Consider the following 14,231-nt stretch of genomic DNA (forward strand, 5'->3'; position numbering starts at 1 on the left):
GGTGGTGCCTGAAACTTGAATTATTAAAAGACAATAAAAAGGACACCACAGTCCTAGAATACCTCACACACCCATTAGACTGCAAGTAAACTTATTCTTCATTAAATGTAAATTTAGCAGCAATAGTGGCCTACACAAGTGGTCATATAGGAAGACGTTTATTCAAAATACCTGTAAATAAAAGATTCCTGGAGGGAGGAAAGCAAATAGCTCCACCTAGAAGGGCGCCTGCACCAACATAGAACTCAAACTTGGTACTAACACAAATAATGAGAAAACCTTTGAACCTTTTTGCAAAGCTTCCCTAAAAATGATTACTTTAAAAAGTGCATTCCTTATTGCAGTGACATCTGTTCATAGAGTAGGTGATTTGCAGACACTCACAACACAAGAGCCATACATGCAAATACACAAAGGCAGATCCTACCCTAAGGTAATCTCGCATTTCCACATAAATAATTGATTCAAATACCAAACTTTTTCCAAGAACCAAACAACCAGGCTGGAAGAGTGTTACACATGTTAGACACAAGAAAAACAATCATGTACTGTATTGAGAAAACAAAACCAATCTGAACGGGAAAGCAACTGTTTGTGTTATCGCACACAACAACAAAGGAAAACCAGTTATAAAGAATACAGTCTCTAGATGGATTACGCAAACAATGAAAATGTGTCACACAGCAGCGGGAATACAACAACAAACTAAACAAAAGGCACACTTTACTGGCAAAAAAGGGGTGACAATAGGCTTTGTGACAAATATACCATTGCAGGATATTTGCATGACTGCTACTTGGTCATCGGTGCTCACGTTCACAAAGCCTTATTGCATAGATATACACATGAGCAAGAAAGCTCAAGAAGGACAAAAAGTATTAAAGCCTTTACTTACAAACTCAAGTTCATCTTGAACCCAACCGCTTCAAGGATAAAAAAAACAAAAAAACACTATAAAATCAATGCACATCATTCATGCTGAAAAACAAAATGGTTTCTTACCTGTAAGAGTAGTTTTGTAGAGTTGGAGAATATTCTAGATTCACTGGCTACCCACCCACCTCCCCAGAAGATGGGGGCGGAACAAACAAAAAATAAGAATCTGAAGATGGCGACCACGCGGAGGAGCTTTCCGGGAGGGCATATGAAGCCAGGAGAGGCTGGGTTAGGCACTAAATGGTAGGACATTTGACGCTCATTAAAAAAAGAGAGAGAGAAGAAAAACTATTGAGGCAGTGGAGAATTCCAGACCCAACCACCAGATGGCAGAGTAATGCGCACAGCATGTGAATCCAGAATATTCTTCAAGCAGCAAAATTACACCTACAGGTGATATATTTCAATTTGCAAAATGGTAGTGGGCTAGACTCCTCCACGAAAACAGAGCTCGACTCGCCCCATAGGCCACCAGCGGAAGAAAGTGCCTCATTTGGAGAGCAGTTGAGTTGCTGGATCTGCAGTTGACCTTTAGTGAGACAAAAACAAACGCTTTAATGTTTTGAGAATTCTCCAACCAGTGCTGGCGATGTGTAAGATCTTGATACTGCTTAGTGAAGTCTTTACTGATGTTTTGATTGCTACATGTTCTAAGCATTGTTCTTGCCCGCCAGTAGCTGGCGACATAGACTGACACCCAGTTATCCAGACCTCCTAACTAAATATCCTACACCTGAGATCCTCATTGTGCAGGCCTCGACTAGCAAAATAATTCTTAATTCCTTCCCAACAACTTTCACAGATAGGGAGTCCACACCGAATAATGCTTTCGGTAAAAAAATGTTTTCTTCGGCAGCCCTAGCCCTTAAGTCCATTAATGCGGTTTGTTTAGTGGGCAGACACATGTGCTTTGTGGATTATGGCCAGCAAGTTCTTGCCAGCAGTCCCTAAGTCCGTGAAGACCTGGATACTACATATTGTCTTGGCAGTGCTGTTGGCACCAATTTCATGTTTTGAAAGCTCACATTGATGAAGTTGACCAGGTTTTCTGATGATGTGCAAGTGTCCCTACTGGATATGCCCTACAATTAATCCAGACTCATTGAGGGGAAAAAGCAGGCTTGGTGCTAGAGAAATTTAAAGGCAGCTGGACTACTGCACACTCTTAGGGGTTACTGGCTCTAGCACAACAATTTCCCCATCAATTTAGGAAATTCAGAGGCCTTTCCAGGGGACTAGCCTATAGACACCATCAGCCTTCCCTGCCAGTGGTACCGCAGACAGTCTTGTCTTTTCTGGGCCATGGACACTGCACTGGCAAGTACCGCACATTGCAGGTGGGTCCACAGTCATCTATTTTCTATTTTCTCCTCACCCTGCTAAAATGTCTGCCAAGCTGTTTTAGCTTGTACTCCACTGCTCATCTCATCACGGTGGGAAGTAGAGTCCTCCCCTCCCCCCAAGCTGGAGATCCATTAGAGATCTATTACGTCAAGACAGATAGGTCTTACAGATCTCTCAAAGGGGCTACGCCCTACCTTTCTTTTCCTTTGTTTCAGCATCCTGATGCTGGCGGTAAATCTTTTACTCTCCAAGTGTGGCACTAAACAGGTCCTGTGCTCTGAGAAGAAGACGGATGTTTTCACTCTACTTTCATGCTTTGAAAATGGATGGGGATCTCGTCTGTATCCCGGACCTTTGCCTATTGGATTCCTTTCCACAGAAGAGCAGTTCCAAGATGCTCACACTGCCTCCAGTCTAATCTGTCCTTGTCAAGGGAGACTGATGGATGACTCTGGACTTTCAGGGCATGTAGTTCTATATACCCTTTCAGCCTTCCCATAGGTGAAAGCTGCTCTTCAAGGTGGGCAAGAAACACTTTCAATTTGTTGTGCTCCTCTTCTCCATTATCACAGCCCCTCGATCTTCAAAAAAGTGGCAGTGGTTGTGGGCCACCTCTGGAGGTTAAGAGTGCATGTATTTACATACCTAGACCATTGCCTTGTAAAGGCGGGTTTGCTACATTTAGTTGCAAACCACCTTCAGATGGCTGTCAAACTCTTGACGTCATTGGATTTTACCATCAATGAGTCAAAATCCCACCCAAGGCCCACACACAGACTTCCATTCATTGGGGCAAGTCTGGACATGGTGGTGTTGAAGGCCGTTCCTCCATCGCAGCAAGTCTGGTGCATTCTGGATATACTCCTGATGTTTCAGGATCAGTTTTGGATATTAATGACGATTGCTCTAAGTCTTTTTGACTTGCCCCTGGAGGTTGCTGGAACAACAGATCTTCCTGGTCACCAACCACCTGGCGGGTATTCCTGAATTTCAGAGCGGATGAACTGAGCAGACAGACACCCTACATTACCCAACTTCTTCCTGGACAATTTGGTTTGCGAGTGATTTAGACCATTGCAAGGGAAGGTTCTCTAGCCCCACAAGAGAATTTTGAAAAAATTGACAAACTTGTGCATGTTTTGACTTTTAAAACCTAGTATATGATGACCTTACAGTATACCAGGATACCCACTGACCTCTACCTTATTTAATCTATTAGAGCATGTTTGTTAATTTTTCATATTTTTAAAATGTTTGGAACCACATTTAGCAGCTGCAATCTTGGTACTGCACAAAACTGAATTCACAGGTCTCCTCGATAAAACTTCTACCCCTCGTATTATGTGTGAATAGTGAAAAGCACCGTACTTTTTTAGTGAGGGTTGCCTTTAGTATAGTTATTTTTAGGAAAAGCCGACTACGAGGAAGAACTTGAGCTTGTAAAGAAGAAAGCCCTTATTCAAAATAATATTTCTTTCTCTGGTTGCAGATGTATTTGCATATGGCTGGGTCCAAACTGGGGTGGTATGGTGAGCAAAATAACAATAGATTAAACACAGATCTGTGACTGGGGGTGAGTGTGTGCATTTTTCAACACTCCGTCCATCATCCTTTTGTGTTGCTAAAGTTGCCCTAAGTGGGGAGGGTATGCCTAGACGTGGGTCCCGTACTCACTGTGCCACTGGATTCAAGCTAGCCTGGCTGTTGAAGGGTGATACCCTAAAACCGATCCCAGGATGCTCGTTTCCAGTCCTGGGAGGACCTGGCCTGGCAGTTTGAGCTGGATTGTTCCCATGAGGAACAGGGTCAAGACTGATTTGCATATGGCTGGGTCCAAACTGGGGTGGCATGGTGAGCAAAGGAACAATGGATTAAACCCAGATCTGTGACTAGGGGTGAGTGCATTGTTCAGCACTCCGTCCATCATTCTTTTGTGTTGCAGATGTATGTCCATCATGAGGTGGTAAAATTACCTCAACTACCTCCAAGTAATAGTGCTGAGCATTATTCAGGGCCCAAAGAAGCATTGGATTTTACCATCAATGAGTCAAAATCCCACCCAAGGCCCACACACAGACTTCCATTCATTGGGGCAAGTCTGGACATGGTGGTGTTCAAGGCCGTTCCTCCATCGCAGCAAGTCTGGTACATTCTGGATATACTCCTGATGTTTCAGGATCAGTTTTGGATATTAATGACGATTGCTCTAAGTCTTTTTGACCTTATCCATTTTCCTCGTCCACAATGCTATGTAGCACATTTGAGCCCTACAGTGGAACCTCAAATCCAAGTTGGCTCAGCAATGAGGCTGCTTCTCCGACTTGGTTCAAGACTTAAGGGAGACTGCTCAGGATGTGCAGTGGGGGCTTTCATATGGCGGTCTGAACCATGGCAGGCCACTTTCCCTTCCCCACTAGGAGCTTGACACAGTTGCATTGCTGCTTTTTTAAGCAGGAGGAGAGTCATGTGTGAGAGAGGAGATCAGAGTCCTGTGGTCTCAGTCAGAGTAAATTACCCTGTTGGCGAATCAGTCATTCTGCTTAACCCTCAAAGCCTTCCTGCCATCAGTCAATTGGATGCTGGTACATAATCTAACAGATGACACTACAAGCGTCTAGTACTGCAACAAGCAGATCAGAGTGGGGTTCTTGGCCCACTACAAGAAGACTGTGTGCCCCTGGAGGTTGCTGGAACAACAGATCTTCCTGGTCACCAACCACCTGGCGGGTATTCCTGAATTTCAGAGCGGATGAACTGAGCAGACAGACACCCTACATTACCCAACTTCTTCCTGGACAATTTGGTGTTGAGGATTCATGCATCTTTCCTTCCTAAGATTATGACACACTTCAATGTTGGTCAGTCTATCACCTTGCCTGCATCTTTGCTCCTCTTCATCCTTTGGACAAGGCGGGGAGGCTCCATCGCATAGTTCTGTAGAGAGAATTAAGCTTTTATATCAATTAAACAAAAGATTATCAGGTAGACGTTGATTCTCGGATACAAATAAAGGCAGTCAATGCTAAAGAGGACACTGTTGGAGTAGATAGTCCTTTGCATTAAGATTGGCTATGCACTAGCTGTAAGGCAGCACTGAGACCCCATTCCACCTGGGCCAAGGATGCGACAACAACGTTGGCATGAGGGGTGCTTTTTCTTGTTATCTGCAGGCTGCAACATCGGTGGAGGGGAATACATTTCTGGCGGATTACTGCCTTGGCAGCCAGGTCTGATGAGGTCACTTCACTCGCTCCATCCTTCCTGACTTTGTCTGTATCTACTCCCTGGGCTACCAGTACCTCGCTTTTGGGTAGGTACCCCTTTGCAGGAGTTGATCGGGAGCCCAAAGCAACCCTAGAAAGGCTTTTCAGACCAGTCCTCACACTGTGTAGTAAACAAGCCTGACCACTTCAGAAATGGTTTGGGAGAGTTTGCCCCTGAGAAAAGTTTGAAAAAAATGGCAAAACTGGTAGGTTCTACAATACAAGTTTCATTTGTATTCAGATGTGTTCACTTTTAAAGCATAGTAAATGATGACCTTACAATGCACCAAGATGCCCCGTCTTACCCACAGGCATGCTTATTAAAAACTCAAAAAAGACCAGTCCCAAAATGGTGCTTTGCGAGTGATTTAGACCATTGCAAGGGAAGGTTCTCTAGCCCCACAAGAGAATTTTGAAAAAATTGACAAACTTGTGCATGTTTTGACTTTTAAAACCTAGTATATGATGACCTTACAGTACACCAGGATACCCACTGACCTCTACCTTATTTAATCTATTAGAGCATGTTTGTTAATTTTTCATATTTTTAAAATGTTTGGAACCACATTTAGCAGCTGCAATCTTGGTACTGCACAAAACTGAATTCACAGGTCTCCTCGATAAAACTTCTACCCCTCGTATTATGTGTGAATAGTGAAAAGCACCGTACTTTTTTAGTGAGGGTTGCCTTTAGTATAGTTATTTTCAGGAAAAGCCAACTACGAGGAAGAACTTGAGCTTGTAAAGAAGAAAACCCTTATTCAAAATAATATTTCTTTCTCTGGTTGCAGATGTATTTGCATATGGTTGGGTCCAAACTGGGGTGGTATGGTGAGCAAAATAACAATGGATTAAACACAGATCTGTGACTGGGGGTGAGTGTGTGCATTTTTCAACACTCCGTCCATCATCCTTTTGTGTTGCTAAAGTTGCCCTAAGTGGGGAGGGTATGCCTAGACGTGGGTCCCGTACTCACTGTGCCACTGGATTCAAGCTAGCCTGGCTGTTGAAGGGTGATACCCTAAAACCGATCCCAGGATGCTCGTTTCCGGTCCTGGGAGGACCTGGCCTGGCAGTTTGAGCTGGATTGTTCCCATGATGAACAGGGTCAAGACTGATTTGCATATGGCTGGGTCCAAACTGGGGTGGCATGGTGAGCAAAGGAACAATGGATTAAACCCAGATCTGTGACTAGGGGTGAGTGCATTGTTCAGCACTCCGTCCATCATTCTTTTGTGTTGCAGATGTATGTCCATCATGAGGTGGTAAAATTACCTCAACTACCTCCAAGTAATAGTGCTGAGCATTATTCAGGGCCCAAAGAAGCATTACTACTGTTAAAGTTGTTAGACTCAGGAGCTAAAAGGCAGCCATGATGAAAAGGGTAATTGAGAGTGTGAATAATTTGAGAATTTTTGGGACATTTTCTAAAGGTAGAAACCTCGGGAACATGTGCGCAGGAAAGAGGAACCCTTTACACAGGCAATATGACCCACCAAGGAGCATTTAAGGCTGACCACTCTGAACTATCTGTTAGATATTATGGACAAGGTACACTGGCCTGTCCATCTGTTATGACTGTGAAGCAATTCGACCTCATGGCCATTGTAATGAGAGCCCAGGCATAACTTATTCCACTACCAGTTAAAAGACTGGGAATGGAGACGTGCACGAGGATTATAACTCTCAGCCATGAGCAAAGCTACAGACCTAACGTATAAGAACATATGAGTAGAAAGTATAGAAATATCCCTCCTATGTGAACTGACAGCTTGGCAGTACCGAGTTGTCAGTTCACATAAGAATTGCATTTCTACACTTTCAGTTGGTAGCTTACTGTGGCTGCTGCTGACTTGCTTTTTTGTATAGATTTTTATTAGCATGTGTTTTAAACAAACAATACAATGGTTTGTTTCAATATGCTGTTAGCTTTCTCCCATACTCAACCTGCCTCCCCACCTTACAACTCACATTGGACAGGGCACAGAAGATTTGCGGATTCCATACAGGGGACTGCGTGAAAGGAGTAACCCAAAGCACATGGATATCGCAGCAGGGACGTCCCAGAGCACTACCACCCATTTCATCTCATTCCCCTCCTACCCAATGCATTTCCTCAACATTTATACCTCTATCCTTTTTTTGTACTGCTCAAATACTGTTCTATTTTTTCTTCAGGGTGGTCGAGCATCCAATGGCTCGAGTAGCTTAGTAAACATAGCTGCCCATGCCTGTAGGTAGATCATCTGCCAATTTGTTGTCCCTTCAAGTCTTTCACATATGACTCTCCTCTGCCACTGCCCATTCTGCCATGACCCTTAGCCATTCTTCCATCCGAGGAGGGCTTGGGGAAATCCATCAGATAGCCACACTGCACATAGAAAGTACCAGCACCTGCACTACAAATCTTTTGCTAAGGTGTTCATTTGTTTTACCAGGACTATTCAGAGCAGACATTTCCTACCATCTCTAAGGATGGTCCGCCCTGTGGGCACACTCAGTCGATCGGTTACCGCCTTCCAGTACACTCCTATGTTGCCGCATGCCCATAGCAAATGCAAAGAGTCCGCCCCCACGACATGACTGCATGGGCAGAATGACACTCGCACTGGGCAGATTGTATGCAGGGTATTTGGAGTGAGGTACACGTGGTGTACTACAATATACAGTATCAATTTAAATTGCACATGGTAGAGACCACCTTTACCCTTCGTGTACACCCTGCCATTCTTTCTAACCACAGATTCCTCAGTTCTGTCTTACCTCCCCATTTTGTGAAGAGCCCTCTTTAGCATCTAAAGAAAGGTCCCAATGTTGTGATCGGCACACTGTCACTAATAGTTGAAACAAAAAAATAGCATGCACGTGCACGGGTGGCGCTTATGACAGCATCTGCCAGCGCAAGGGAGCACTGATGTTGAAGTTCTCCGGATCCAGTCTGGCACCTGCGGATATTCTGGAGGTGAGGAATCTGCAGTTAGAAGGAGCATTACCAGAGGAAAGTAACTAGTTCTTTGGGCATATTGTTGAGTAGTACATTTTGACATGCTGCCTCTTCACCGCACTTTCTCAGCAAAAAGGCAGCATGATGAAGGAAGTTCAGATTTCTTTTTAGTAAGCCATGGCAAATATTGGCAAATATTTGTTTGGTGGATGCTTACATCATTTGCAGTTCAAAAGAAAACAGAAGGAGTGTTTGCCTTGTTTCTCAGTATCGAACAATTAGGAGCACTACTGAAAGCCTAATTTAAGTGTTTTATTTAAACTGTGCATAATATATATACATTCTGTTGATAGAAGGAATATGTATCAGACTCCCATACTCTTGCCCTACTCTTTTAAATCTATTGAGGACAGATATGCAGTAGTCTGAAGTAGTAGTGTATGCCTTACTCGAGCCTCAATAACCAAAAAAAAAAAAAAAAAATTTTTTAATTGCATTACAGCCTGAATGCATGCCGGTTAACAGAGAATAGCTAGGGACCCACGTAAAAATGTTGGGCTTCATTTGGTGGTCATTGAGTGTATCTTGGCAGGACAAATACCGCCACACACTGGGTAGAGCTGTCCTTGGACCTGTACATCATTGGCCCAGTCTTCCAATGCTAATAGTCCGACATATTGGATCCTATTCATAAAGATAAATATACGTGTGTAGTATTAGTACAGTAAATTTGTGCTTTCACTTTTCTACATCGGCTGTTCACCATTTACAAGTGTGGACTTACATGTCTCCACCCCGTAAAATAAGAGGGTGGCGCCTAATTAACAAGTGTAAAGTTAGTGTTTGTAACTAAGTCTCTCTCCTGCTTGCAGACATTAGTCTCAGTCAGCAGGGCAGAGATCTCACCATGGTAAAGTATAGGGAAAAGTTTATCTAACTTAAAAAGAAAAAATAATAATAATAGAAATATTTTAGTGATAAATATTAATATAGATTAATGTAAAATATTTATTTCAAATGTAGCAAAAAATAAAAACTACATTGAACATTAACCACACCAAACATTTAATTATTTTTAATACATTGAATTAAATGTAATTGTTCAAAGATTTAGCTAAAAATAAATCCCGCCTAAAGTATGAAAAATTATATTTATTTTGTTTTAAAGAATATTTAAAGTTATGTATGAAAATAAATTTAAATTAGGTTACTTTTTTAAAAATGAGTCCTTTCATTTTCAAAGTTAATGAGTTATTAAACTATTTTACAGTGGTGACTGACATGTAAGGAGAGTGTTGGGCCGAGCAAGTGGGGGACGGGGTAGGGGTAGTAAAATAATAAAAGAAAAAGCTGCTCACCTTCCTGGCTTGCGACTGATGTCCTCTTTGTTCCGGTGTTCTAGTCTTCTCTTCCTTAACCAATCCTGGTGCTGCTCTCATGCTGTTAACCAGCATGAGGGAAGCACTAGGATTGGAAGGTGTGACCAATCTAAGGGCCTGATTACAACTTTGGAGGAGGTGTTAATCCGTCCCAAAAGTGACGGTAAAGTGGCGGATATACCACCAGCCATATTACGAGTCCATTATATCCTATGGAACTCGTAATACGGCTGGTGGTATATCCGTCACTTTACCGTCACTTTTGGGACGGATTAACACCTCCTCCAAAGTTGTAATCAGGCCCTAAGTGCTCTTACGAGCACTGGAGGCCTGTGCTTTCTCTAACTCAGGTGTCCTAGACAGCTGGGTTAGAGAGGTTTAAAATGTGCATTTCTGGCTGGCCGTCGCAAGACAGCCGGCTGAAGGGACATGCGCACTTTAAACGTAAGTGCACAGCTCGCTGATGTCACTCAGCAGCAGTTGCCCTGCCCTGTCCTGACACACTGTTCAGGACGGGTTAGTGAAAAATAAGATGGTAATAAATAAACTTTGTTACCATTTTATTTAATCTCTGGGGCTTTTCTGGGGCATTTTTTAGCCGGCGAGACTCCTCTGCTATAAAGGAGGCACTGTCCTGATATTTTATGATAACTAATTATTTTTATGTATATATAATGTTTTACGATTAAATTAAATTTGTTTATATTTTTAAAATGTTAACTAAGTTAATTTAATTTAACATTAGTTCTAAGGGACTTTTATTTTAATTCCCTGACTCCATTGTATTTTATGGGAGGATGTTGTAGGATCAGTGGTTGGCCATGTGTGGTGCTGGCCATACTCAGCTCTAATCTGGAATTCATTTACTACTGTTTTGGGCCTTTTTGCCTGTAGTAGCTGTAAAAGTGTAGTTCGCTAATTGGAATGGTCTTACTGTTTTGTGGGCAAGTGTATGTCCCTTAACCCCGCCTTACTCCCCTCCCACACTTCCTACTAAAAAATATACCTACATATGCAAAAAGCTCTGAGCCAAGCAGAGATCTCTGCAGATAAAAGATAGGGGAGCCAAAGGCTTTGACCTCCACATGTAGGTTTGTGAACAGCATTTTGTAGTATATTTGTAGTACTATTTTAGTAATGCTAAATATACTACATGCATATTGTGAATGGCCACCATTGGTAGTAGGCTGCCGGCAAAATTAAATTTCCATACTAAAAAGGAAGCTGTGCCTGTTTTCAAGCTGTCACTGCAATAAAGTAACTATCGTTTAAGGACCAAACGAAGAGAGACTCTCACATTTTTCAAAACTGCAACTTGCTTCTTAGTGACATATTTAGAAATCACACAATCTCCATTCAACTGATTACAGATGTTAATGATAATTTATAGCCTCTGGCACTTGTTTCAAAGGAAGGGATCTTATGGCCCCGCAGATACTCCTGTAACATTAATCAGAGACCTCGATGCAGTGTTTCCAATTCGTATCCTCTCTTCGTCTTCAAACATGGTGCAGTGCAGTGATACCAGTTATCAGACTTAGTGGTAGGTGCAAGAACATGTACCTCCGATCACAGTGTCGGTCTGGCACATGGTTGTAGTTCTGTTTTGTTGCACCAAGGTGTGCTTCACCTTCTAACAGGCTCAGACTGTAAGTATCCTAAATCATTAACTTGATTTCGGGCCACTGTTCAACTATATTTTGTTAGCTTGTGTATGAAAGACTTAGCAAGCTTGTTACTACAGCAGCTTTCCAGGAATATGAAATAATAAACCAATAATGTGCCTCCGCCAAGGCCTTATACCACCAGCACATCTATAAGCCAATGAAAGAGCATCCTTTTCTGAGAAACTGACCTAAATGTTTCCATTCCTAAAACTTCTTTACTTGCTTGTTACATCTTTTATTAGCCTGCAGTACGTCCCCAGCAGTGTACATAACTGGATGCAGATCATCGAGGTATATCATCTCCTTACAGCTTACTATTTTCTTGCTCTTGGTTTTCTGAGCACAGTAAGAAACCCCCTTCTCAATCAGAGCATAGAAAGCAAATGCTATTGCAAAATGAACACAGATCACAAACAGCAGACGCCAGAAACCCATGCTTCAGCAGTAAGTCCAGAGCGCTTCTCTATCCTGCAGCCAACAATGGCTATATCCCAAAACTGACAAAAAGATTCTTTAATGACTGCACAAAACATGTGGCCAAACCTCACCCTAAGAGACACCTCAGAAATCAAGGTCAGACTTTGACTTGACTTTACCACTGTCGTTCACAAACACAACTTTTACAACAGACCCATCATGATCAAGGCTAACGGCAAGAAGGTACTAGCCTTTGAAACGACCTTTCATTACCTCAAAAGTCTAAACATCACACCTTCAGAACCCACCCTCTCACACCCTTACTTCAGTGCCTCATCCCCTCACCCATTTTTGACCTCCCTCACCATTGTTGCACATTAATATGAATCCACAAGCCCCTTAAACCTTTTTGCTTCTATACTATCGCCATTCAAACACAGCCCGTTCCCTCGGAGTGACCTCCTTTCAACAACTACTTCCTCACTCAGCATGATAATCTCAGTGCCTAGGAGAACCTTTTACCACACCACACCTAAGCGTTACCTTCCATATCCACCTGACCCTGTCATAACATCCAGCCTCATTAATTCGCAATCATTCAGCCTTAAAGCACACTTGAACATACATGACCTCTTTACTGACTCCAGCTGCTCATACAACCATGGTTTGAAGAACACTGAGTGGACGATCCGCTCTTTGTGGGGTTAGCAGGAGCAGAAAAAGCGAAAAAGCCATGCAGAAAAGGACCATCTCTTGTTGGATATTGCACTGCATACAGATCTACTATGCATTGGCCAAGAAGAAGCCCCTGGAAGAGTTAAGGGTTCATTCACAAGAGCCAACGCGGCTGCCACCGCACGTACAGTTGCTATCCTGGACATGTCGGGCAGCTACATAGGCGTCCTTCCACACGTTCACAAAGCACCGCTCCTTGGACAACCAGGTTCGCTGAGAGGGGCATTTTGCCTGCTCGGACCTAAAGGGTGTTTTTTGGTTTGAACAATTCACAGACCCACCTGTGAATAGGTATTGCCTCGGTATCTATTCAAAAAGTGAGAAATTGACGGTTAGGAGTCTTTATCAGAAGAACAAATTACTTACCTTCTTTGATACTCTTTCTGGTAGAAACAATATATTCTTCACCAACTCTCTCATCTGCCCCGTTCAGTGAATTAGATTCTGCCCACTAAAAAGGTCCTGAATTTGGGAATCTACACACTGGTCAATGCAATGTGCTGCTGGTGCTCTGTGTCTGGGGGCGTAGACAGCCTCGAAAGCAACTGACGTCAGTGCACTGGAGTGGTGTCCATATTAGTTCCGCACGTAATTTCCAGAGCAGAACATTGTCAGTGGAAAGGCGCACGGTGCCACCTGCTGGTCCACAAGTATACTACTTTGCTGATTTAGTCTAATGCCTTGAGAAGTATTCGAAAGGTGTGGAACCTGCGGTTAAATAGAGGCTCTACCAGAAAGAGCATCACCAGAGGTAAGTAACTTGTTCATTCCAACCTGCCTTTTAAATTGAACTCTTTCCATATTATGGATCTCATTTAATTTAAAAATATTGAGTATGTACAGTCTCCCATCTTACCGGACTCTAATCATCCTTGTTTCTCTTTGAAACTGTACATCATCCCCTTTAGAAAACGAAAATAAGCAAAAGGAAATATATAGTGTTTTACAAAAGTCCTAAATATAGGTCTAGTGTCTCTAGAATCCCTATCCTGATGGTGGTGGTGCTGCAAAGATTTCCACAGTCCAGCTCACTCATTTCTTATATCTCACTCAGAAAATACCTTTTTTTTTTAGTCCTGATTACCTCTCAGGTTTAGTTATGCTGTAGCTGAGAGAGACAACTGTGTTTCATTGGGTCACCTGAGAAGGAAAGTGGTGCACCAGAAATGCAGGTAGAGCCATTGCACTAGCAGATAAAGTGTGCCATAAGCAAAGTTCTCATTGTGTAAAGGTTGTAGCTCTTGCACTTGTTATTGAATTGTTTGAGCCAATCCTCGAGTGCAGTGTAAAATGCCACTGTGATTGTAATCCATTACAGATATGGAACTGGAAATCAAATCCTCTGGAGCCACAGTCAGGTTCTAGACTTACTGAGGTTTCTCTCTTGACTTTGGTGTTGCCTAATACCAGCACAATTCCTTTCTGTAGCCAGAATGCCACTTACTCAGAGTTGCAATGTGTGGCATGCAGATGCTCTCAAGAAAGGTTGCAAATAACAGAAACCCCCAAAATGAAACACATTCCAGAGAGAGATGCAAGAAGATAC

The 14,231-nt window shown here is 42.7% G+C and overlaps 1 protein-coding gene across 2 annotated transcripts in view; it reads left to right on the forward strand.

Annotated features, from left to right (window-relative positions):
• The window catches only part of RABL6 (RAB, member RAS oncogene family like 6), a 383,686-nt gene that overhangs the window by 340,303 nt on the left and 29,152 nt on the right, over positions 1 to 14,231 (forward strand). The gene's annotated exons all lie outside the window — the stretch shown is intronic.

This window comes from Pleurodeles waltl, chromosome 6 (assembly GCF_031143425.1).
Source record: "Pleurodeles waltl isolate 20211129_DDA chromosome 6, aPleWal1.hap1.20221129, whole genome shotgun sequence".
NCBI classification, from domain to species: Eukaryota; Metazoa; Chordata; class Amphibia; order Caudata; family Salamandridae; genus Pleurodeles; species Pleurodeles waltl.